This window comes from Coccinella septempunctata, chromosome X (genome assembly GCF_907165205.1).
Source record: "Coccinella septempunctata chromosome X, icCocSept1.1, whole genome shotgun sequence".
Lineage (NCBI taxonomy): Eukaryota > Metazoa > Arthropoda > Insecta > Coleoptera > Coccinellidae > Coccinella > Coccinella septempunctata.
Genome location: NC_058198.1, coordinates 7,563,228 through 7,585,877, shown reverse-complemented (window position 1 = coordinate 7,585,877; position 22,650 = coordinate 7,563,228). Strand labels below are relative to the sequence as shown.

Sequence of the window (22,650 nt, the reverse complement as noted above, 5' to 3'; positions counted from 1 at the left end):
TCTTCTCCATATCCTTTCTGTGCCTACAACATCGTTCCATTTTGTCAACTCAAACGCATGGCTGTTCGAGTCAAAAAGTCAGAAAATAGCGAAACAATAGGAGAAGATGACAGCTAAAAGTCCTAGTTGGGGCTCGCAATGACCCTTCTGTGAATTAGCAATTTAAAGGGGGAACGGCGGAGAAGGGTGTCGGTGCAGACATGTCGGCCGTGCCAAAGAAAGCGAAATAATGCGTCCCTGTTTTGTATCAACGATGGATGTATCGGCGTCGGGTGCAGCTCGCTGAGGTGTTTACAACAGCCGAGAGCAGGTCCAGGGAGTGGCTTGCTATTTCAAGCAGAATAAACACATGGCTGTTTTCTTTGTTCCGGCAAACTAAACAACCATCCTGGAATCCAAACAGGCTGGCCAGTCCTAAATTCAATTTAGTCTTTGCATGCGGCTATATCGCAAAACGTCAACACGATGCGGGAAAGCCACCTCGAAGATGGGCTACCTTCATAGACGTAACAAACAAAGGGGTTCAATTTCGGGAATCTTCTCAATATGCTATTCGTCCAACTTGATGGATGATGGAGTAAAGGGGATCCCACCATACCGGCTTTACTACGAAGAACAATGGTTGTATTGCAGTTCTAGTTCGAATCCAAGCATTCTGTTCATTTTTCCATAAATTAGACAGTGATTCCAGTCCATTTTTTTCCTTGGATGATCTTCTACAGGGTCAGTCTTTGGCTCGTACGAATATTTTAACAGTAGCTTCTTGAGGTCAAAGGAAACACTATTTTTCATACCATTTTTCCGATTCGGCACTGATAAAAAGATTTAGTCATTTTAAGTTTTCCTAATGAGCAGTGCAACCTCTGGAAAAACAAAGTTACCTTCAGAATAACTAGCTGAATCAGGGACACTATCTGTGGATCTTTCAAATACAGTTGTATTCATCCAAAGTACCCAATTTTTCTAATTTCACAGATACTTTTTGATTTTTCAATACAAATAACTCGAATAATACGAGAAAAAATGAATACTTTTATTTCACAAAACGTTCAAATATTCATTTGATAGCCTCCAACTTTGTTTCAAGAGTTGGGTTCTTTGAATTTTTGTAATTTTTATTGTACATCATGGTCATAATGAGAAAACTCGAAGACGTTGGTGATATCTTGTGTTGGAAAAAGATTCATCAAATAAATGAAAAACTATATTCCGAAATTTATTTCATTGGATAAAACTATTTGTGAAATAGAGCTAAAAATAAAAATTTTCATGGTTTTTCAACAGCCTGTATCTTTCAAAGCTAGCCGATTGGAAAAATATGGTAAAAAAAGCGTTTCTTTTGGCTTTAAGTATCTACTGTTTGAATATTTGTACGAGTCACAGACTCAATCTGTATAATTGAACTATGCTAGGGTAGATGTCTGTATATGAGGGATATGTTGCTAAAACGATTATCTTCAAATGAGAACATAAAAATACAACACAACCTCTTTTAGAATGTTTTCTTTCTTATATGAAATTTTACTCTCCTCACGCTGAAACTGATTCATTAGAAATATAGAGTATCATCCAAAATGGTCCTTTCAGCTCTTAATTTCGACAAACACTCTTCAAGAGTTACGAATTACTCAATAAAATAATCAATAAAATCATATCTCCAAACATGTCTAAGCTACTCTCGAAAAATTCGTGAAATTCGAAAATTTCAAGAGGTATTATGACTTTTTTTCATGTTCTATCGCACCTAGGCTCCTTTTCTGAAACTTCTAGAAGAAAAATAATGAAATTCCATCAAAACTGCACCGCCAATTGACAACATTCGCCTAGCCTTCAATCGATATTAAAGATTCAAATATTGAGGGTCCAGAAATCAAAACAACGAAAGGTCTGGAAGAAATGGGACTGGATATTCGAAAATGAGAATATGAATCACAGGAATAATACACATTGCTCATTATTTATTGCTAGAGTTCAGCTCAATCAGCATCATAACGTTTTGATTATTTTCGCTCATGGGAATCGAGTTGCAAATTGGTGAATGCGCTGAGTTATGTTTTTATCACATATGTATCATATTTTGTTAATGATACACTTGTTTTGATTGGAGAATTGGTCAATTTGTTTACTCAGAAGTTGCAGCATCTTAAATATGTTCCAATATAATGCTCGTATTTGAAAATAATTTAAAAAAATGATTGCGATATGGGTAATATATGATATAATATAATATTTTCTAGATTTTATCGTATCACTATATTCTATGTGAGCAATTTAAGCTCATTAACGCTGTATTGTATTTGTATTTTAGGAAGCATTCCATATTTTTATAAAATGTGAAAAGACGTGTTTTTGTTTCTATTTGGGAAAAAACGAAAATTTCCATCACCGTGCTGTGAGATCAGAAGTTCAAAAATGGATTCCGCCCGAAATCCAGGAAATGAGGACGTTCTCGCAGCAGAATCACTTCATCTAAAGAAGTTTCAGTCGTAATTTAACAAGCAGCCGAAATGGCCTGTTTTTCCCGGCTGAAAAACTATCGATCAGTTCCCAAGGAATGAGGCGTATAAAATTGCCGAACTTCACCTGAGGGTTTCCCGAATACTGTTGTGTCTAAGCGAGATGTAATTCTGTTTCAGATACGGGCACTATCACCTCGAACTGTACTTCGTTATCTAGATAAATGGATGCAAAGCTACTTCTTGAGCCCTTTGAATATTTATGCGTTTTCTCCCTTCAATAAAACTTTCCTGATGTCTTGTTTTTATTTCGAATTTTCGGATGAAAAGTCATCAGTCACGGGTCGCGATTTATGCCTCGGGCGGAAAATTTATCACCGCAGAAAGTGAGGATTTCACAAATTTATCGATAGTTTCGGAAAAAAATTTTATATCTAGATCAAGAAAGACAAGTTCGTTATTTTTAATTATGGACTCGAGCACACAAAAAATACATGTCAAATTTTCGTTTCCATACAAATTGGGCATATGAAAAAGGCTCTGCAGACTATACGGATAGTGAGGGTTGAAAATTAGGTCGTAAACCTACAATCTTCACATTATAACCTACATCGCCTGTATTCGAGTGAATTGGGAAGATTAAACAGATAAATTCGATTCAGATGATTCTCCAAAGCCTAAAATGGGGATAAATTGGTGGACCGATGATCGAAAGAGATAAAAAGTTCGACTGGAATTGTTCCCGACGAGCATAATTGAAAAACATTTTCCGATTTGGAAAAGTGGAGTATTTGTTCAGGATCCGTTGATTTCGAAAGGATTGGTTATTTCTGGAAAAATGCATCTCTAACTCCATATCGACAAGCGCGGAGGAGAACGAACGATAATGACTGAATGTAGCCCTTATTTCTGGCAAACGGATTAGCCACATTTCCCTAACCGTATAGCTCTCTCTACCCGGCTTGTTTGTGTTTGGGTTTCGAGTTCCATCTGTAAAACAAATACTGCTGTCAGTCTACGCTCTTATTGTCTTTTTGTTATAGAAATAAACCACTGTGGAGAAAGCGGCCATTTTAATTCACCCCGACCAAACGGAGAGCTTGATCGTTTCCCCTGAATGAAAAAATATCATAATTTCTAGTATACGAATTGAATAATCCGGCACTCAGTTTGCGACGACTTCAATTTCAATTCTCTCCCCCTTTTTGTATTTCTTTCCATCCTCACATATCGACAGACGAATTGGATGGAAATCGGATGAATTATAAATGCTAGGGACATGAACTTCGATAAATGAGCGCATATACGAATTCCAGCATGTTTGCCCGATCTCCTAGCTAATTTTTATTATTTATTTTGGATGTTCTGTTTTCTACGTCATTCATCATACATACGAGTCAAATATTTCAACAGTAGCTTCTTGAGGTCAAAAGAAGCACCCATACCGTACACTTGGGACGATTTTGAAATTCAACTTGTCATACTTCAAAAACGGTGACCTATTTTCATGTGAGAAAGAGGTTCAAATATGCTCAATGACTCAGACTATTGATTAGGATATATACCATGCTTCAGAATTCAGATATAAATTTAAAAAAAATAAAATATACTTGTCCCAAGTCACCCACCGAATTGGGAGGCTTGGGACACAAGTTAAAATCCATTGATTTCTCGACTCTCAATTGAAATAGTGACTTGGGACGGTGTATAGTTTTGAAAAATTAGAATTTGTGATTATATAGTTGAAATTCGGTGAGGAAATTAAATGATACACCCCTATTACAGCGAAAGTAAATATATTGCAACTCAAATGTAAAAAATCTAAACAAAACAAGTGAACTTTGATTTCTTTCATTCTTTGGTGATTTCTTTGTGGAAATAACGTAAATAATAGTATCCTACGAAAAATCGGCATATTTCCTGCTGCCAATGCGCCGCTTGTATCTATTCGGCATTGTCCCAAGTCACCCTATGAAACAACTAAATAAATGAATGAGATTCGTGTTGCCGTTTGATTTGTAAACAACCTTGTTTCATGACATATCCAATATCCCAATATCCCACGTATCCAAAAAAGAATTACACATGCACAAAGTGAACACCGTGTACAGGACACTAGAAAGTGTAAGGGCCATAAAAAACGCGCTTTTACTCTCCTGAATTCGTTAATTTTTCCTGTCAATTCAAACGCTCTGGTCACGGCAAACTGAACAGGAATTAATTGTTAAACTAACCGAAAAGACGCTACACAATCTTATAAGTTTGTCCATTCACTTATAAATGGTTAGAAACAAAAAAATCTGCAAGGGGGGTAATTGTCCCAAGTTACAGGACTGTCCCAAGTCACCCGAATCTACCGGTATATATAATAAAACTTTTTCGTACAGCTTTTTTTCCGATTCGGCCCTGATAAAAAGATATAGCCATTTTAAGCTGTGCCACCCCTTGAGAAACAAAATTACCTTAAAAATAACTAGGTAAAACTGTGGCACTACACATCTTAGAGTTGTATTCAGCCAAAGTCCCCAATTTTTCAAATTTCATAGATACTTTTTGATTTATGAATATAAAATTACTCGAAAATGGTGCAGAAAATATGAAGAATACTTTTATTTTACAAAACGCTCAAATATTCATTAGATAGCGTCCAACTCAGTTTCAAGAGTTGGGTTCTTTGAATTTTTGGTATCTTTACGGTACGTAATGGTCATAATGAGAAAACTGAAAGACGTGGGTGATATCTTGTGTTTCAGAAAAATTGATCAAATAAATGAAAAACTATATTCCGAAATTCATTTCATTCGATAAAACCGTTTGTGAGGTAGAACAAAAAATAACTTTTTTATGGGTTTTCAACAGCCTGTATCTTTTAAACCGAGCCTTTTCGGGAAAAATGGTAAAGGAAAAAAATGATTCTTTTGGCCTCAAGAATCTACTGTTGAAATATTTGTACGAGTCAAAGACTCACCCTTCAAATAATTCTCCTGCATGCAGATTCTGAAAGAGACATGAAAATATTGGTCCATCGACCGGCTCAGTTTTTTTCCGGAAAGTTTGCGCCGACGAAAAAAACACGGAAATAAGAACATCGTGACGATGCCAAACTTGAAGTCTGATAACTTATGATTTTCCTCTTCTGTTGTTCGATCGGTGAGCGCTAATTTACGAGAATAACATTTCACGTCTGATGAATCCTTTCAATTAGGATAAACAACGGGGCAATAACTTGATCAAATGACCACGTCCAGAATTGCGAAGGGGCTAATATTTATTTGTTTACCACTTCACCAACCGGCCCATTTCCCCCCTGTCGGGTTTCTTTCCCTTGCGAAACGAGCTACATAATGAAATCCTTTATTAAAATTGAAATTCGAACTTTTCCACTTCTGATCCTGTACTCCTGTTCGCTATTTCGATGTTATTTTATTCAGGAATCAATATACAAATAACTTTCTACCTGAATGTTCCTCTCGGTGTGACAGTTTTGATTTATATCATTATTTATTTTGTAGTTGACCCCCTCCCCTTCGTCGCTCGAGGTATGACCTTTCATTTTCTTAACGCTGATATAAACATTCTTGAAGAAAATATAGATGGTGAACTCATGTTTCTTACACCACTTTAATCTTATCGATAAAACCCGAAAACCTCTTGTCATTGCGGGTACGAGAGGGAGGCTTTTCTCCGAATATTATCCAGCCATCATATATTTTCCGAGCATTAAAAAGTGACACACTCTGTTCGTCCATGCAGAAAACTTTGCAGCTGTTGTCTTGGAGTCAGTTTTCCAATACAATTCCGGAAATATGATCGAGATACGGAGATATTGAGTTTGCATATCTTAACTTTCACCCTCACACCACCCCGAAGTGTTTTGGAAAAATAGGAGGGCATTTTAATCCTCTGAACTGTGCCAATTTTCTTCGTGCTGATTTGTGTAGAGTGATGAGGTAAGTATCATCATTTCTCAATTTGTATTTGGAGGTTGACATTTTGAGCAAATGAAACTTTTGCTCTCTTTTTCTGCTAGATGAATATGTTCGTTCTATGCAATTTCCTGACGTGTCCTATACATTGTTAAATGTCTCACAGGATAAATAAAGATTTATTATGACTTTAGCCTTGCGGCTTTCACACTCCTCTCCAGAGGAAAATTCACTTATCCCAGATATCTCAGATATCAAAAGGATTAAGCTCTGTTGGAGCCCTTTCCAGGTTTTCGGGCTCGTGGTGGTGGTCGGGTCCGGGTCGCTCCTCGCCTCCCTGCTGTAGGTTGGATTCCTGCTCCACCCGCACTTCCTGTCGGAGCAGACGGTGTTCCTCTGCATTCCCCATGTACTTGCGTACAGTTCTCGCCGTTCCGAGCAGTACCGCCTTCTGCATGACTCTATAGATATTTTCGTCCAACTGAAGTTTCCTCAAGTTCTCCAGTAGTTTCTTCGGTATCAGGCCTGTAGATGAAATTACAATAGGGATGGTCTCGATATCTTTCAGCTTCCACTGTCTTCTGGTTTGTTCCTCGAGATCTCTGTATTTTGAAATTTTTTCAGTGTGCCTATCTAGAAGATTGTTATTATTTGGAATCGCCAAATCGATGATTGGTGCTCTGTCCTCATCCTTATTGAGCAGTATGAGGTCTGGTCTATTGTGGGTTATTTTCCGGTCTGTGAGAACCGTGCGATCCCAGTAGAGCTTGTGATGTTCATTTTCCAATACAGCATCCGGATGGTAATTGTAATAAGGAACCTTTTTCGAACTTAGAAGTTGGTGTTTTAGTGCCAATTCTTGGTGAAGAATCTTGGCAACGGCATCATGTCTATTTTTGTACTCCGTGCTCCGTGCCCGCGAACTTCTGACATCCCCCGGTGATGTGCTGGATAGTTTCATGTGTCGCACAGCCATAACGACAGCTATCATCCGCCACTGAGGCATCTTTGGCGATATATTTCATGTAGTTCTTTGTTGGAATCACCTGATCCTGGATGGCGAGCATGAAGCCCTCTGTCTCAGGAAACAACCTGCCGGAAGTCAACCAGTAGTTCGACGCAGATATGTCGACGTAATCATGGTTGACCTCGTTCTGGTGCCTCCCATGCAAAGGTTTGCCAATCAGTTTTTTGCATTTTACTTTCTGCAGAGTGTTCGACGGCTTCCAAGTGATCCTGTTGTAGCTTCAACGGTATTATTATTATTTCCTAGAAAACAGGAAAAGTATGATATGGGCAGTGTTTCAAAAGTAGCCTTGAATTTCGAAATATGAAAAATAGCTTGACATCGTTCGGAATGATTGATGAAGGTGAACATAGCAGTAATTTTCCCACTGATGACCTTTTTTCTCGGTTGAAATTTCACATTTCCGACAAGTTCTTCTGGTTTCCGTTAAACTTCCCGATCCCGGGGATGTCAAGCGGGTCGAGATTTATCAGATAGAAAAACTTCCTTGTTTCAGTGTAGCAGGACCTAAACAGGGCGAAGGGAAAACCGCTTAAGAGGCAGGAAAGAAACACTATTATGAGGATTTAGATTCGTTTTCTCTACCTTAATGACCTTAACGGTGTCAGCGTTAAAAAACATTTCGCCATGAGAGAAGACAGACCCTCTTTCCGATCTATAGATTAGATGTCTGATATTCCGGACTGGGAGTTCGGCGGTCAGCGGAGGCCTTTAATGGTGATTGCGTCCTTCGTCAGATGTCAACGGCTCAGATTACGCGCGTTTCACCACAACACCGGCCCCTGCTGCAAAAAAATGCGGGGAAAAAGGAATACCAATAAAATGGGGGGGTCGTAGACTGCCGAAAGCGATCGCGCAAAAAGTTGGCTGATTTTCATCTGACTAATACCTGACGAAAACGTCGATTCCCTATCGTTCAAACGTAACGGTGGAGTGTTGAGGATTTTCTTGAAAAATTACCACGGAAAGCTTTGTTTGAGTTAAGTCTTTGGATCGGGGTGCCGGCTATATCGCTGGCTGTATATCTTCGAGGTATTCGACTCGAAAGCGATACATTCTCATAAGTTTCGAGGAAAACGAAAATCAAGTTTGGAGAACGGATGATTTGAACTGGGAAAGAAATTATAGATATGGTTTATCGATTCCTCAGATCCAACCAAGCTATTGAACCTCGGAAAACCTTGGGGATAAGTTGTTGTCCCAAAATATGTCTCAATCGATTTTATATACACTGCGCAAAAAAATTAGCGCACAATATGGAAATCTCAAATTTATTCTACAACTGAAGGTGTTCTCAATGATAATTATTTTTATCAGAATTATGCATGCATATGTTATCCACTTTCAACAGTTTTCTTCAATACAGATGTTTTTTCCCAGAAGGAATAAAAAGAGATGATATTATCAGATTTTGAATGCATTGGCTCCATTCTAAAATCAGTTGTTCTCGATCAATTCCAGTGATCAATAGTTTTTCTTTCGTTTGATTTTCTACACTCGATCGCTATGCAACGCGAAACACGCAATTTGGCCCAAGAGGAATGTGCCCAAGCGGTAGTTTTTCGAGAAGAAGGGTGGGCATACACAAGAATTGCAGAAAGATTTGGAGTTTCCCAAACAAGTGTGTCCAGAATGTTGCAGCGATTCAGGGAGACAGGTATGAATGTCCGAAGACCAGGACAGGGTAGACCAGGGGTAACAACTGCCATTCAAGAACGTTACTTAAGAGTTTCTTCGTTGAGACAACGGTTTGCAACCGCTCGCCTCCTTCAAATTCAGCTTGAGCAAACTCATGAGGTGCAAATTAGCACTCAGACAATAAGAAATCGCCTCAGAGAATATGATTTAAGGCCTCGTGTCGCGGCAAGAGGCCCAGCTCTTACCCCAGCCCATCGAAGGGCGCGTTTGGATTTTGCGAGAGAGCATATCCATTGGGAAGAGGCCGATTGGGAAAGAGTTCTCTTCACAGATGAGTCTAGATTCTGCCTCTACCATTGTGATCGACGTTCCCTTGTATACAGACGTCCACATGAAAGATATGCTCAGTGCAATTTCCTGAATACTACTGGTTTCGGGGGAGGATCGATTATGGTATGGGGTGGAATATCTTTGACTGCTCGCACAGACCTAGTGGTCGCTGATAATGGAGCTATGAATGCTGATAAGTATATAAGGAACATTCTTGAAGAGCATGTAGTGCCATTTGCCCCATACATTGGTGAAAATTTCATTTTTATGGACGATAATTCCAGACCCCATCGTGCGCGCATCGTTCAGGAGTACCTTGAAGAAGTTGAAGTCTCTCGAATGGAATGGCCAGCAAGAAGTACAGATCTCAATCCGATCGAGCAGGTTTGGGACAACCTCAATAGAAGGCTGAGAAGTTCAGAAAATCATCCAGCTACTCTTAATGACTTAGGAATCCAACTCGGAGAAATCTGGGAAGGATTAGATCAGAACATTTTAAGATCACTCATTTTGAGTATGAACCGTCGTTGCCGAGCTGTAATTAACGCAAGGGGTGGAAATACCAAGTATTAAATCACTTATCAGCATTTCAGTATTTTGAAAATTGTTCATTTCTCTTCTTTCACATAAGATTCGGTGAAATCCTGAATTTTTCTTCCATTTAATGTGTCTTGTTTCGTTCAAAACCTTCACGAGAGAACATAAAAAATAAGTTATAAAGTCAATGTACAGTTAACTTTCATTAAAATTGAGATTTTCAGAATGTGCGTTAATTTTTGCGCAGTGTATTTCTGCCTCAAGAACACTGCAGCAGGAGTCTAGTTGCAGTGCACACTTGGTGTATACTTGCTCAGTTTATTCCAGCGCAAGCTCCTGTCAATGTTTTTGTACCATTGAGTGGTGAATTCTCTTTCCAAATCCACCCATATAGTATCCTGTAGAAGTTCTTGTCAATGCTTACTTTCGATCATAACGTCATGGCGTCATGGGCTACCTATCAATCACTAGATGTAGAAGGGTGAGATTTGCAAGGATCTCAAAGACCTTGTTGGACACGTTCTCATAGCTCTAGTGATGCCCACGCAAGCCAGCCTCTGTGCCATGACGAGTATTTTCTCATGCTTATATGATCTGCTTTAGCAGACCAGTCTACTGCCTCATAAATACCAAATCTTCCCGGACAGATGTCTGCACGTCATTACGAGCAGTAACATTGATATGCTGAGTCTAAAAAAGCTAAGTGTCCTGGGTTATTTCCAGATTTCATGGCTGGAAGCAGCTTTTTCTGAGTGATCGGAATTATTGTGGTCTGTTCGATAGTTCTGAGGCCCTTCGCCAAAGGTTTAGAAGACAACAGTCAAAGAAATATTGGAAATGATGATGTTGATGTAACAGTTATAGACTTCGTAGCTGCTCGAAATGGAATGGAGTGAGAGGAGGCAACTGCAGCAGTTTAAGAGAAAATCAGGCAACGGTGTTGAATCCGTCAATTGGGGAGTTATCGATCAGTTAGGAACGAATCAGATTTTAATATTACCGAAGGCGGCGTAGGAGTTTGGCGGTTAGGAGTGCATACGTAACCATTCGTCCGAGGAGCGGCGCGCATCGTGTGAGGAGGGTAAAGGTATATAAACAGTAGTTATGATAAATATGCAGGATGGAGCGGGAGCATAGCGGGAACCAGAAAGCGGTATTATGGTGGAAGACAAATATTTGGCCCCGGCCGCAGCAGGGACTGCCATTGTCATAATATAAGACAATACGAATGCTGTATCTCATTTTTCATCTGGCCGATCTTTATAATCTGTATTTGCATCAGCTTGTAGCGATCTAATAATAACTCCAGGGAGGCACAGAGAACTCGAACATGCCGTCCACATCGCTCCGAGATACAACGAGATTCTTCAATTAAAACTTATGTTTATTTAGTATTCGAGGAGCGGGTGCGATCCAGCAAAATGAGGAATGTTTAACCGAAATAATAAGAGATGGTGACCGAGGGCCCGTTCCGGCATTACTTTTCGCTAGTCGCGCTTCCGCAACGATGGGATGCCGCTTCCTGCGCGCCTCGCCTGCTCTTGTTTACATCTCATATACACCACCGCCGTCCCCGATGTACTCGACGAACCTATTTGTTCTCTCCAGCGTTTTTAATTTAACGGCAGCGTTCCGATCGGCGACACTCGAGATTTTCGAAAAGATTCCCATCCAGGCCGAGCTGTCCCAATGCATTCTGCTGAAAGCTGTCGAAGTTTCTCTGTGATGGTGAACACAGATTGAGTAGAGTACAGATCTTCCACTGGACTAGCTGCGTTCATGTAGCCTTCCCATGAAAAACTCAAGGTTCAAACCTTGTGGAGCAATGGGATGACGTTTACTTTCCTTTATCTCTAGTGATTGCACTTTCGTTTTCGGATTTGTTTCATAAGGTTTGGAAACTCAGATGAAAAATTTCGAAAAAATAGGTCAACTTTGAGGAGCTGTAGCAGCCAGAAAAATGACACTGGACATGATCTGATTTTTTTTGGTAATAGATTGGTTCTTTGCAAATACAAAAAACCACACTTCATTTATTTACCGCGAACAGTTTAGATTTTATGATTTTTTTCTGAGAAGGTCCAAAATTTCCGATTTTCTATGGACCATAACTCCAAAAAAAAAATTTTCTTAGCTTTATCAATCTGGGTTATTTCAATCAATAATTCGAGGTCGTAGATCACGAATATGCAGTTAGATTTTTTGTAGGATCAGTACTTTGGGCAAAAAATCAGTTTTCGAGGAAAATTTCGAAAAAATAGGTCAACTTTGAGGAGCTGTAGCAGTCAGAAATAAAGCACTGGACGTATTCTGATTTTTTCGGTGATAAATTGGTTATTTCCAAATAGAAAAAACACATCTCATCCATCTACCGCGAACAGTTTAGATTTCATGATTTTTTCCGCGAAGGTCCAAAATTTCCGATTTTCTATGGACCATAACTTGAAAACTAATCCTGTCAGCAAAATTCTGTTTACATATTCGTAATCTACGAATCTACTCGATTTAGTAAATACACCAATTTTGGTGCAAATCGGAGAGATCGAAAATTTTTCCAATTTTCCATGCATATGTATGGAAAAAATTGCGATTTTCTGAAAAATATTTTTCGTCTCTGATCGAGACCAAATTTATACTGTAAACTAATTCGAGGGCGTAGAATACGAATATGCAAACAGATATTTTTAAATAAAATTATTTTTCTAGTTATGGTCGATGGAAAATCGGAAATTTTAGACCTTCGCGAAAAAAATCATGAAATCTAAACTATTCGCGGTAGATGAATGAAGTGTAATTTTTTCTATTTGCAAAGAACCAATCTATCGCCAAAAAAATCAGCATATGACTAGTGCCTGTCTTCTGGCTGCTATAGCTCCTCAAAGTTGACCAATTTTTTAGAAATTTGGCACTAAAAGTGATTTATTTTCCAAAATAATGATCGTACAAAAAATCCTATTACATATTCGTGATCAACGACCTCGAGTTAGTAAGTTAAATGACCCGGGTCGATATAAGTAAATAAATAAAAAATTTCGGAAAAATGAATAGAATATTATTAATGAAATTTATCAAAGACATAAACATACCCTGAGAGTTTTTACCAAGTGCGTTCGTCTTGGTATGCTTATTGCAGTGGATTGAAAAATTTTTGCTCTCGATTTGTGCTAAAATTTTCGATGAAAACAACTTTTTTTTCCGCGCTTTTGACATCTTGTACCTATGGGGGAAAAATTATTGCAGTAGATGCCAGTGTTATGGATTTGAGGATTCCGGGACTTCATTTCTATCCTGTCGAGTCCTAACAACATAATACTGATGTGAATGCCAAGAAACAGTAAAATTTCTGGCAACGAGAGTGTGGATCCCTTGCTGAACAAGGTTCTCAGATCATCTTTGTTGACCTAGAGCTGTTGGCCGGCTTAACCAAAACTATTTCAAGAGGATACGTGTCTGAGTAGATGCGAAAAAAATAGTTTTTCTGCTGTTTTTCTTTATTTCACACATTTTTTTGTTCATCCTGCAGAACCCAACCCTTGGAAATATTTATTCAGTTCCAGTCCACCTGAAAAATCACCTCTATCCTTGTTGATTCATGACGATTTTTTATCGAATAACTAGACACAATTGTTCAATGTATAATGAAGACGGATTGATTGTTGAAGTAGGACGATAATTGAAAAGATTCCCGTTGAATTAGGATGATTTTTCGTCTCAACATCGGCGTTGGTTGGATGTTTTTTGCCGTCCTTAACAATTTAGTTAGAGTCGAATAAGTGGCACCCTCTGAGCCATTAGCCTGGAACGCTGTCCATTTGGCTCGGACCGTGCTACGTCAGCAGTCTGTCCTCTCTCCCTTCGCGACTTTGCTAGCCTTCTGCGGTTCCACCCCTATCTCTCATTATCATATTCAATCTCATTCTGGCTGAGGGGAATTAGGTATAGTTATATGACGTGTCAAATGCAACGTGCACCTTCAGATCACCCTCTCTCTTTTCGTGCTTCTAGATGTTCATTTGTGTAAAGATTTTTTCAGACTCACATAAGGGTAGTTCACGCAGCAAAAAAATGTTGAAGTCTTGGACCATGTAGTAGCATACAAATGATTGTTTCTTTAATTTGTTATTCATGAAATGGAAAATATCAAAACAGTATGCTATCTTGAGAGACGTAGGAAATATTACACCTATGTATTGAAAAAACAGCGTTTCTAGATAGGACATTGTCTAGTTTGAAATTTGAGTAGATTTCATTCAATGCTATCTATTTGATTATGTTCAATTCACGGTGAATATTGGCATGCGATAATATTTATAATACCTTTGTTTTGTTTGTTCATGAGTCATTCATTGTGCAGATTATTTACTCGCCAAACGAAATGGAAGTGAATTTTTTGGTTTGTTATGTCTGTACAAGGTATAACTCGATCCTTAGGAACTCAAAGTGGCTATTTTCCCTTCAAAGTTCACTCAAATGTGGGGTATCATTGAGAACCCAGCATCCGAAAATTTTCTCGCAATACATTCTTTGAAAAAAATTCAGCTACATTTGCATAAGGAGCGATTTCCTGGAAAACAAATTTTTTGTGGATTCGGGATAAATATCAAAATTACCAGACATATGTATCGTTCCTCAAACACCAGCACTCTGCAAAATTCAAATTTGATGTGAGATCTATAAACGTCTGTTAGGCGACGCAACCCTCGGAATATCGAGAAGAAAGATAATATAAAATTGTATCTCAAATTGCCCTTTTTCTTGGTTGACACCAGTGCCGATTATTTGTTGGGGCAGCGGTCCTTGAATATTACAGGGGATCAGGCTATTCCTTGGGTTGCATATGTTACATCTGCTGGACTCCTAAATGTATAGAAAGGGGATTGTGTATTATTGAAAATATACTGCTTTCAATATGAATTTATAGGCACGAGTATCTTCCTAGATATATTTCAAATAAATATATTCGGGGTAATATTTTCTTGCGTCCTTTTTCTTATCCAAGATGCTGGGGTGTTCTCAGTTTTAACATCAGCAATAATTTCTGCGATTTTTGCTCGATTCATTAATATTGTCTAGTCAAATGATGTAAACCAGGAATAAGGGGTTAGATGTGAAGCATTTCAAATATCTTTACTCAATTTCTACTCTGGTACGGATAAAACTCAAGCAGTGAAGCACTTGGTTGTCCAAGTTGTTGCTTGGTTGAGCAGTTTTTAAGGTACATATTGGATTTATAATCCCCAAGTTATTTGATTTCGAATCAAAAATTTCCTGGAGCTTCCAAAGTCAAATGATAATTCTCAGAAATATGAGAATTTTTGCCCAAATTGACCCAATCTCTGATCTTGAACCAATATACGCGCATTCGCCAATTTGCAACCAATTCAGTGCAAAAATATACCTCGAAATATATCAACTCCTTGAAGGAATACAGCAGGAACTGAATGAATTTCTCATCAGAATGTTAAAGAATCTCCAAAAACCCTTGGCGTTTGAGTAATACCATGTTAAATTCAATCTTATCTGAATAACTTCAACAGTTGGTCAGTGTTTGGGAATCTAAATTTCCTAATTCATAAAACTATCAATAAAATTTTGTTATTTGTTTTTATGGGCCAAATTAAATTAAGAAGTATTTGTTTTCCGTCAATAATTTTCGAATTTCGCGGTGATTGCAAGTTACACCACGAAAACATCCGCAACTGCTGTTTTTTCGGACATATGTGGAATCAGTATTGTTCTTACGGCCGAACTAGAGAGTACTCTCGCTCGATAAATTATTATTAATATTTACTACGACAATCAGAAAATACGATCCATTGCTGTGATCCATAGCTACACGACTCCGAACATCCAGGAATCAAGAAAATAACGAGGTAAGCAGTTGCCCTATTTTTTTTCTCTTCGAGGTGTACTTGCTCGTATATTGTTTCATAATTATTCTCTTTCTTTTTTTTAACCAGCATTCATTCCTACGTTGACATTGGTCCTTCGTTGCCGGGTTGTTTCCTTCAGAAAAATTCATTCATAATTTAATTTGGCCAAAATTTACCTTTTTTCATTTATTTTTTGCGACATACGTCTCTTGTGAAAATCATTTCATTTCACGGGCAGACCGGTTCAAGGTCAGGGTCACAGCGCGCATGGTGCATTTTCATCTTTGTTTACAACGGGAATTATAAAACGAATGTTTTCAATTTGTCTTCATCTTTTATAATATCTCTTCATTCAAACAGTGGATGCTATTTTGATGACAAATTCAATATTTTCAATTATTCAGTTCAACATTTTGTTGCGGTCGCTGTATTTTGCCTTCGGGAGCTGTTTGAAGTGTATTATTTACATACTTTTCAACTTATCTTTACTTCCTTTCGAATATTATTACTTGCTTTTGATATCAATCGTAATTACTGGGTAACAATTTTCGAATATCATTCATTATTGACCCATATTTACTGCAATTCATCACGTACTTACACCAGATTTCATTTACTATTGTACATTTTGAAAATTTGTAGATCATATTGTATTATTCAACTGTCGACCATATCTTCTGAAGTAAACGCTAGTTTTCCTTTTCCACACATTTATTAATACACGTTTCATAAATCTAGCAATCGATTTACATTGTTCAGTTTTTTATTACCTCGGATATTTATTATATCAGATTATTATATTATATTGATTCATAATGTCCAGCAAATTAACTAGAGCTAATTTACTGCGCCAAACAGCCTATTCGCGTTTAAAGGAAGCTCAAGAAATAGGCATTCAGGCATCAACAAATGAATCTTATAAATCGCAGTTTTTAGCCAGAGCTGATGAAATAGAAGGCGCTTATGAGGATTTTCGATCATCACACAATACAATCATTGGTTTAATTTCAGATGAAGAATTTTCAGAGTACGATAAACTCAGAATCGCGGCTGATCAGGCATATTACTACGTGAAATCAATTAAACATGATTTGTTATTGAAAAATTCTGCGGGAACCTCTTCAAACACTTCATCAAAAACTAGTTTACAACCTTGCAAGCCTTCAGCCAGAATTCCCAAGCTTTCTATTCCAACATTTTCAGGCAATTTTCGAGATTGGCCTAGCTTTTTCGACTTATTCAAGAGCATCATTCATGAGAATACTGATTTGTCTGATGTTGAAAAGTTTCGTTATCTTTTAACATCCCTTAGTCACGAACCTTTAGCACTTATTAAAGGCATTCCTCTCATTGATGCAAATTATAAAATTGCATACGAAATTTTAGAGAAAAGATACCAAAATAAAAGAATACTTGCCAGTCAGTATTATAATGATATTTTCAATGCCCAACCAGTACAGAAACCGACATCTGTGAAATTAAGACATCTTTTAAATATATTTACGGAAAATGTTGCCGCTTTACGTGTTCTCGATTTCCCTGTCGATCATTGGGATTTCTTATTATTTAATATGCTTATGAACAAATTAGATGTTAAAACACGTACTGACTTCGAGTTAGAAAATAGTGTAAATCATGAGATTCCTACTTATCGACAGTTGGTTACCTTTTTAGAGAGACAATGTACAGCTTTGGAATCTGTACAATTCACTACTTCCAATTTGCAATATGCAAACAGTGGGATCCCTCAGCGGGTTTCCCGAGCCCCTAGTAGAGGGCCTGTGGCTAGCTTCGTTGCTTCCGAGTCCCAGCCTGGTCCATCTGGCCAAAGCACTAAGTGTTTTTTATGTTCGTCTTCTCATCCCTTATACAAATGTCAATCATTTCTAGCCAAAACTCCCCAAGAACGTTTTTCTTTGGTCAAACAACATAATCTATGCGTTAATTGTTTGATTTCTCCTCATTCTGTCAGAAATTGTAGTTCTAGTCATAAATGTAGAATTTGCAAATTACCACATCATACTACTCTGCATTTCGATAAATCATCAAAAGGTTCAAGTCCTTCACTTCAGCCATCCAATCAGAGTGAACCCGTCAACTCGGTGGGGGAAACTCAATCTATTGTTCCAACATCTCTCGTCAGTACAAACTCTTCTACGGCTTCAACATTAACAACGATTTTATTATCTACTTGTGTGATACATGTTAAGGATTTCAACGGAAATTTCCAGAAAATTCGCATACTTTTGGATACAGGGTCTATGGCAAACTTTATTTCCGACACTTGTGTTAGACGTTTGGGACTTCCTCGAAGAAGGATATCAATACCTGTGGAAGGGCTAAATGGGATGACATCATCCACCACTCAGGGTACAACTTCTTGCCTTATCAAGCCCTGTGATCAGTCTGGTCCAACTTTCTCTCTTGAAGCCATTATCATACCCAAGGTTTGTTCGAACCAACCCAAATTTCATATTAATCCTCGAGATTTGACTCATATTCATGGGCTCAAATTAGCGGACCCTAAATTTTATCAACCAGGTCCTATAGATATGCTTATAGGAGCTGAGTTAGTTCCTTTCCTTTTGAGGTCCAAACGAATTTTTGGTGGACCCAATCAACCGGTAGCCTTGGAGACCATCTATGGATACGTTCTTCAAGGACGAACCTCTACATCTCCTCAAAAATGCCATTTGACATCTCTTCATTCGTCTGTGGATTTAAATGTGGATCATATTTTGCGAAGGTTTTGGGAGGTCGAAAATGTCCCTCAACCTCCTTGTGTATCACCTGAGGATGAAATTTGCGAGAAAATTTATTCTTCCTTGACTTTTCGGGAGCCTACAGGCAGATTCTCAGTTCCTCTTCCTTTCCGAATACAGAATCCGTCTTTCTGTGATACCTACACTCAGGCCTATAGAAGATTTTGTATGCTTGAAAATCGATTCCTGAAAAATCCAAACCTCAAAGGAAAATACGTGGAATTCATGACAGATTATATCAACAGAGAGCATATGAGTCCAGTCCCAACATCAGAATTTAAATCCCCTACTTCATACTATATTTCACATCATGCAATTTTCAAAGAACAAATTGAAAATTCTTCCGTTATTTACAAAATTCGAGTAGTATTCGACGCCAGTTTACGTGACGTTCAAGGTGTTTCTCTGAATGATACTCTGTATACTGGACCCAAGCTTCAAAAAGATATATCTTGTCTCCTACTTAATTTTCGCTACTTTCGTTACTGCTTTACTTGCGATATCAAACAAATGTACCGCCAAATCAATGTAAATAAAGAGTTTTGGCAATTTCAGAAAATAATTTGGCGATCTGATCCTTCTGAGCCTTTAAGGGAATATTATTTACGAACAGTCACTTACGGTGTTTCGTGTTCACCGTATCTTGCTTTGAAAACGTTACAGGAGTTAGCCAAGTCCGAAAAGGCACGCTTTCCCAAAGCAGCCAAAGCCTTAGAAGAGAATTTTTATATTGATGACGGGCTCCTCGGTAGCGATTCCGTCGAAGATACTCGCGCTCTTCAATTGGAGCTCATTAATCTTTTAAGAGAAGGTGGTTTCGAACTGGGCAAATGGGCCGGTAATCATCCCAGTCTTGTTCAAGATTTTGGGTCCGATGTGTTGACCGACTGCACATTCGATAAAGATGAACCTTCTTTCATCAAAGTCCTAGGTCTTAAATGGAATCCCAAGGCGGATGTATTTTCATATTCATACTATCCTCTCAACAAAACCTGTAGCAAACGGTCGATTCTTTCCGAGGTTAGTAGAATATTTGACCCTTTGGGTTTCGTTTCTCCATGCTTGCTGCTTGCAAAGCAGCTTCTCCAAAAGTTGTGGCAATCCCACGTATCTTGGGACGAAGAGCTTCCTGAACACATACAGCGAGTGTGGCAACAATTCAAGGTAGAACTACCCGGTCTCGGTAATATAAAGATACCACGATACTTTGGCTTCGATAGGACTTCTGAAGTACAAATTCACGGTTTTTGTGATGCGTCCGAAATTGGCTATGCCAGTGTGGTATATCTCAGGTTCTGGAATTCCAATAGTTTTAAAACCACCCTTGTTTGCGCCAAATGTAGAGTATCTCCTCTGAAAACTCAATCAATCGCAAGATTGGAACTCCTAGCAGCTCTTTTACTTGCTAATCTCATAGCATTCGTGATAGAAAGTTTCAAAGGCATATTCACTTTCAATGACATATATGTCTGGTCAGATTCCATGATTGTTCTCACTTGGGTTACTTCGTCTCCGCATAGATGGAAAACATTTATTGCCAATCGCGTGAGACATATCCAAGAAATAATCTCCATTTCATCTTGGCATCATGTGCCTTCCCATCTGAACCCGGCAGATTGTGCAAGTCGTGGTTTATCACCGGCGCAACTTTCGCAGTTTTCCCTGTGGTGGGATGGTCCAGAATTTTTGTTGAAATCTGAAGAGCATTGGCCTACTCAGAATAACTTTCATTCTTCAAATGGTGTTGAAATTCCGGAAGAAAGAGCGCCCACTGTTTTGTTGTCAAAACTCATTACCACGGAAAATGTTATTCTCTGTTTGCTTTCAAGATTCTCATCTCTTCCAAAAATACAGAGAATAACAGCATATATTTTGCGCTTTGTATCAAACGGATTGAAAAGGAATGATATCTCAATGTTTAACCTTTCTATTAGTCCTCAAGAAAGTGATAATGCGCTAAAGTATCTCATTAGGGTGGTTCAGAATGATGTTTTCGCCGAAATTAGGCTGAAGATTAAACAAAATGAGGTTTTACCAAAACCAATACGCAAGCTTGCTCCATTCATTGATCAATATGGTCTTTTAAGAGTTGGGGGACGATTGCAAAAATCACCATTTTCGTTCGACGTTAAGCATCCTTTACTTTTACCTAAAGTCCATAGACTCACGGATCTAATTATTGAATGGACTCATCAAACTTCTTTACACCCGGGCTTAAAGACAATGCAGTATTTATTACTTCAACGCTTCTGGATTCTTTCCCCTAGAAGTGCGATTTACAGATGTTTGTCAAAATGCATTCGTTGTTTTCGATGCAAACCCAAATCCTATAATCCATTCATGGGAAATTTACCGAGTGTAAGAGTAACTCCCTTACGCGCTTTCACCTCAGTTTGTCTCGACTTTGCCGGACCTTTTCCCTTACTGATGAGTAAGACTAGAGGTGCAAAAACGTACAAGGGCTACGTTTGTGTTTTCGTGTGTTGTAGCACAAGAGCCATTCATTTCGAGGTAACTTCCGACCTCAGTTCCGATACATTTTTGGCGGCATTTAGGAGATTCATATCTCGACGCGGACAATGTTTGTCAATTAGAAGTGATCAAGGCACCAATTTTAAAGGAGCTTATAATGAAATGATCAACCTAGCTCAAGTCACTGCTGAAACCCTCTCAATTACTTGGGATTTCAACCCACCAAGCGCACCACACTTTAACGGCTTAGCTGAAGCTGCGGTAAAATCTTTCAAAACCCACTTTTATAAGGTCATCGGTACCCAAGTTTTGAGTTATGAAGAATTTTACACCCTTATGACTCAGATAGAGGCTGTGTTGAATTCTCGCCCTCTTTGTGCGGTTAGCACAGACCCAAATGACCTCCAAGCTCTAACCCCAGGTCATTTTTTGGTTTTTGAGCCACTGGTCAGCTCCATTCCAAATCCTGACCTGAGCTCTTTAAATATAAATCGACTAAATCGTTGGCAGTTAATCCAACGCATTCAAGGCGATTTTTGGAAAAGGTGGTCCAGAGAATATATTCATTCGCTCCAAGAAAGATCAAAATGGTCTACATCCAACCCCTCACTTAATGAAAATTCGTTGGTTCTGATAAAAGACGACCAACAACCTCCTCTTCGTTGGCCTTTGGCCCGAATCATGAAATTACATCATGGTGATGATGGTGTTGCACGGGTTGTTACACTGAAAACAGCGTCCGGCGGCACTATGCAGCGTCCAGTGGTCAAAGTATGTCCACTGCCTGTTCATTAATCTGGACATTCCTTTATTTCTGAAAAATTAGTTATTTTTCATTATTTATTTCGTGATTGTATTCATTTTTCGTTGAATTTGGGATAAAAACATTCGTTTTTGGTGGGGGAGAATGTTTGGGAATCTAAATTTCCTAATTCATAAAACTATCAATAAAATTTTGTTATTTGTTTTTATGGGCCAAATTAAATTAAGAAGTATTTGTTTTCCGTCAATAATTTTCGAATTTCGCGGTGATTGCAAGTTACACCACGAAAACATCCGCAACTGCTGTTTTTTCGGACATATGTGGAATCAGTATTGTTCTTACGGCCGAACTAGAGAGTACTCTCGCTCGATAAATTATTATTAATATTTACTACGACAATCAGAAAATACGATCCATTGCTGTGATCCATAGCTACACGACTCCGAACATCCAGGAATCAAGAAAATAACGAGGTAAGCAGTTGCCCTATTTTTTTTCTCTTCGAGGTGTACTTGCTCGTATATTGTTTCATAATTATTCTCTTTCTTTTTTTTAACCAGCATTCATTCCTACGTTGACAGTCAGATTTACAGTGTTTTAACTATTTCGATCATATATTTATCAGTTTTTTTTCATAATAGGATGAATTTTAGTTTAATTCAACTCATTCACAGGAATTCTTGGGGAATTTCCGAATTGGGTTTATTTTTCTCTGGAGTAAAACACCTTTTTCTTTCTTTCAAGGGAGGAAATTAAATCTTTCAAATTTTATTCCATCTTATTCAGTAACAAACAAATATTCAGCAAAAGCAAATTTTATCTCCTACTATAGAAAGAATCAATCTCAACGAGGGCTTACTACAAAA

At 38.3% G+C, this 22,650-nt stretch overlaps 1 protein-coding gene across 3 annotated transcripts in view; it reads left to right on the top strand.

Moving 5' to 3' along the window:
* LOC123321254 (forkhead box protein P1) overlaps nucleotides 1-22,650 on the top strand; it is a 96,322-nt gene that overhangs the window by 52,013 nt on the left and 21,659 nt on the right. The gene's annotated exons all lie outside the window — the stretch shown is intronic.